Genomic DNA, 5,440 nt, shown 5'->3' on the forward strand with positions numbered 1-5,440 from the left:
CGTGTGAGCCGTTCCAACTGTGCAGGCATACTATCTGCTGTCAATACATCCACGTTCATCCCAGCAACCACGATCCGTGAGCACGACACCCGGGGCATATTTTTGCGCACCTGCAGACAAATAAGACAAACTGCTGTGATGTATAGGCAGGCAGAAACAAGGCCAGATGTGCTATGGTGTTATGTGGGAAGAGTTCACTATGCAGTCATTGCTCCCTTCCATCGACGCCCTGTTTTAATTCCTACAGCAGGCAACAGTCCTCATGCCTCTCTTATCAGCAACCACGAGGTGCCTTTGAGCAAGGCATTTAACTCAAACCTACCTGATCAGTGCAGTAGTAGCTGGACTGCTGGCCATTGAGATTTTCCCAACCGTGCAGCTGGTTAGCGCTGAATGGAGCAGGTACTTTGACATTGCTCAAGCAATCGTATTTGTAACAAATAGCCAGTACCATTTACCGGGAGAGGCGGAACGTGCCGTGCTCGCTGCCTATTGAGAAAATCGGGCAGAGACCCGATTTCAGCACTGTGGACAGCGCGCTTTCCAAACACATTACAAGCACGTCGATGGGACTGTTCCTTGCACTCGTCATACTGGCAAACTCATTCTTAACGATTTGACTCTATATTCTAAAAAAGCCGAGAAACAGCAATCCTTCCTTAGCCGACTGCCATTTGAATTTTTACATGAGAATGATAAGACAACCTTTTTTTCCTTTTTTTTCAATCGCACCATACACTCTTTTATTAATCTGCCGTGCAGCATAGTAGGTAATAATAATGCCATGCAGTCTAACAAAAATAACACACGAACTAAGCTAATATCATTCAGTAGGAAGAAGCAAAACATGAGTAGTCTCTTCCTAATAGACTATAATACCTCTTATCCACCTTTTTCATTGCATATTTACCCCATACATAACATACATGTAAGCGGTTTTTTTCTGTCTAATGCTTCCAAACTTACCTGGATCCTTGAGACATGTCGCGTGCCTTCGCCCGTCTTCTGTAAGCGCGTGGTCCTCCGCTGTATCACTTGAGCCTCTCTCTCTCTCCCTGCCTGTCTCTCTCTCTCTCTCTCTCTCTCTCTCTCTCTCTCTCTCTCCCTCCCTCTCTCTCTCTCTCTCTCTCTCTCTCTCTCCCTCTCTCTCTCTCTCTCCCTTAACTCGAAACGCGAAGATCCCACGCACGCAACCATCGCCTATTCTACACAAATGCCTGCACGCCTTTAAAAACATGCATTATGGGAGTGGATATATACGCTGGTTTATTACACGACAATTAGTATGAGTTTATGCACCGCGTTTTCTCCAGCAGCTCTTAAAATGTTTGATGAGAATACAGCCTGTTAGGCAACATACAATCAATCATAAAATGTTTGTTGTTGCGGCACAATATACTGTGCTGCTATCCCCTCATGAATGGTTGAAGCTATGTTATAATTAAGTGTGCCAATAATTCTGATAGTTTGAGAAGGTGAGAGCAGGTGAGATTAGGTATTGGTGTCAGGCGTTAACCACCATTTGAATTATGTGACAGCTCGCTATAATGAGACTTTGTGGCATTTTAACAACAAGTGGACAGAAGCGTCGAGCACAGCTGTCCTTCTTGACTAGTATACCTCATATGTTCACTCCTGAGTTTACTTGTGGCCCCTAGCTTCTAATAGGCCACAATGGCTGTTTTCAGGACCATGGACAGGAGTCAACATTTTGCATCGCGCCATCTAGCGTTTGATTGAAGGTCATTGATGACATAAGCCATGTGTCATAGATCTCTTTAATTAACGTGTTTAGAAAAGTGCCTGATATTAACATATGTTATAAGGTCTGCCTAAATCCCTTGGTGAATACATTTTATAAAAGCATGTACTTTTTCATATCATTGATTGTCTTTTGGTCAACTCGAGGAGTTTGAAGACATTGATTGAGTCTTAATGGTTTAACTTCACCCTGCGCGTTATCCCACAAGACACGGCCAGCTCCCGGGGGACATGCAGTTTACTTGATAGGGTCTTGTCATGACTCACGCCAGGCGGTATAAATCACGAACAAACTTATAAAAGAGTCGCTAGGACACTGCAATTGCTGGCGCCCGGGGCTTCGGGAGCGAGCATCTGCTATTGAACCGGAATTAAAGTGACATGTTTGAGAAGGAGGGACTACTTGGATGCTGCAGCCACACTTCAGGGCAAAGGGCGACGGCGGTGCTGGGTTTATTCGAGGACTGCAGTCTGCGTGGGTGGACCACAAGTCGTTCCAGCGATAGCCTATGTCTAAGTATTAATTATATAATTATCAATTAAAGGAATAGATGTATCGCAATTCGTCATGTTCTTTTTGGGCTCGTCCCTTTCTGTGCTTGCAGCTGTGAAAAAATTGGATGATCCAAAAAATAAAAATGCATTTCTGTTTTACTAATCTTTCATGACCTGGCTTTGTGCAACTCGGGGGGGATCAGGAGAGTTGATGAATATTCAGCCATATTTTTTCCTTTTCAACGTGGGTTTGATAGCCTTTTAAAACGTGACAGTTTACAGACAGCACGAGCTAAGCATCTTATATAAATACTTGGTTGGCAGTCTCAAATGCAACACTAAGCCACTTAAAAAAATCTGCAAAGGAAGGCATAGTTTTCATCAACAGAAGTTCACAGCTCATTTAGTGGTGGAGTTGAAGAGCCATCCAACCTTCATTCTCTTAACCCTGTTGCCTGTCTCGTGGGTTGGGAGGCATCAGCACGGTGCATAGTAAAATATGGTTGCCTAGAACCTAGAAAAGTAAACCTCATATGAACCTGTGAAACACAAATGTTTGCATGACATCATTCTTGGATTCATGGTAAATCCAATATGCATTATGCATAGTCCACTGAGCATGGGTTCTTAAATACAGCATAATAACACAAATTCTATGTATAACAATAATAGTATAATGATTTATTCGGTAAAGCCATTGCAAATTCTGACACCTTTTTTATATTTACATTTTACATCGTATAAATGATGATGGTCCCACCAACTGGGCTTGTTTCAACACCTCATGACAAGTGTGTTCAGTAATGCTAGCACTGTCCTGCTGATGTGTCCATGAGTCAGCCCCTCCTGCTCCAGGGGTGCTGTTTTGTAGGTGACCCCAACCTCGAAACGTGGTGTGTCCTTCAGTTAACTCCAGGAATGTAGGCAGTCTAACCATTACTAGGAGGCCGCGTGATCAAACTAGTACAACAGTGACCTCTGCTGTTTAATACTGGTCCCTGCAAGCACCGAGAGGCTGCGTCTGCTACTGATGGTTACATTTAATGGCAGATGGTGTACACTGTAGATGTCGCAGATTCTAAATGTAGTAATACATATATTCGAAATAAATTGAAAAAAGAAAAAATATATATATTGTTTTTCTGTCAATGAATTACAGTATAAATATATATATATTTTTTTTTTTGTTAAACATTCGAGACTTTATATTTTTGCTTATTTCTAATTATAAAAAGGTACCCATCGACATAATTACATTTTATTCTATTTTTTTCCTTTTCTCTTTTTCATGTCCATATGAACCCTCGTAAAGATAAACATAATCGCTGTAGGTCTACATTTCAATCAATAAAGTTTTGAACAGGGAAAAAATGGAGGCTGACTGACATGGATTGTAAGAAGCTAACTATCAGTTTCTCAAGAGTGGCAACTACAGTAACGGCTCGTTGTTTTTAGATACAACAGCCAAACACACATCGTATCACACGTGCTCCTACCAACACAACGTTCAGGTGAGAAGCTACTGCGCGTGCAGAACCCAACGATGTCATGCTAAGTTGGCTTTTTTTGTGAACTTCCGAGCTGGCTAGCTGTTGGAAGCAAACATTAGCCGGTGTTACGGTTTAACAGGCGACCATGTTAACTCGCGACTTTTCAGCCGAACGCGTCCGTTGTTGTCGTAGTTACGACAGCCGTATCGAAAAATACGAAAGAGAACACGTATAGCTGTCCTCGAGAATGCCGCTTTAATTATTTTTAATATAGTGTCGAATCCTCTCATATGCATAGTAATATATCATATACAAATTAAACAATGCGGCATTCACGAGGGCAGCTAGTTACGTGTTTACTTCTTATTTTCAACAGCTGTCTGTAACTACGACAACAACTGACGCGTTCGGAAGAAATTTGTCAGTTAACACGGTCGCTCATTAAACCGCAACACCGGTCGGTGTAAGCTAGCCTGCCATTGTTACACAAACAAGTTTATTTCACAGCGATAACAACAGTTGACCACGAACTGGCTTTCAGTCCCGGGATGTGTCTATAAATGACTGTGCACAGCAGCTAACGCTCGTGTCGTCATCGTTAACCTGCGTGTTCATGGGAGGAAGCCGCCTCTGTTGTCATCAGTGGATGCGCCTCTTTTGGGCCAAGTGAGCCTGACTGCTTCAACTAATTTAGCCAAAACGGGCACAGTATATATTCACCACATGTAAGGATTTACTATGATTGAAATATGTGATGGTCTGGCTCGGTGACTAGATGATGCGGATGATATCTATGCAAGCTGCATTTGCAAGTCAGCCCAAAACTTCGAAGTGACAGAATAGCTGTTCCTTTTCCAAATTTCGTTTACGTGTACTGTATTCAATTTATTGTTGCATAACATTGTGGCGAGAACAGACAGACTGGTGCTGTGTTACTTTACCAGAAGCATTATAGATGAGCGTCTCAGTTGAAGAACATTCACTTTCTCTGTACTCTGTCTACACATGAAATGATCAGAATACAACAGTTACCACGTTATATGTAACTTACTAGTGTTCTACTGATTATTGTCTTAATCAGTAGAAGTGTTTTTTCTGTCTGCACATTGCTTTTGCACTTAGTATGTAAGAACATGTATCCTAAACTATAGGAAATCATACAATGTGTACACAACCAGACGTCAATCAAATGTCAACTTTGTCACTTTCACACACTGTCAATTTAACTCCTAAACTATCTTTTTCAACCTAATTGTTTTTCTAAGGTCTTTCTAGAGCTGTCTCGTGACTTCCTAATGTTAGAAAGGAACGGTTTTGGCCTCTTTGAGAACACGTTGGGAAGCTTCCTAAAAAGGTATTTGTATAAAACAGCCTGTAGGTGCATTACGTGACTGCCGTTGATGTCCACAAAGGAGGTGGGGCGCTGTTTCACAGCCTTTGAGCCAGTTCTAGACATGGCAAGACATGACATCAGGACATCAGATAACTTAGGTTTGCTTAGTCCTTCAGTTTGTTTGGTAGCCCTGTTTCATTGACTTAATTGATGTATGCATATGAGGCTATGTTACTATGTCAGTGTTGAATCACTTTTACCACAATCTGTAATACACTGATATTATTTCTCTTTCTGACTATTGGGCAGGACGGTGGATTTTCTCAGTCATCATCAGGAGCTTTACACCCCATCAGAAGCT

This window comes from Taurulus bubalis (genome assembly GCF_910589615.1).
Source record: "Taurulus bubalis genome assembly, chromosome: 3".
Classification (NCBI taxonomy): Eukaryota; Metazoa; Chordata; class Actinopteri; order Perciformes; family Cottidae; genus Taurulus; species Taurulus bubalis.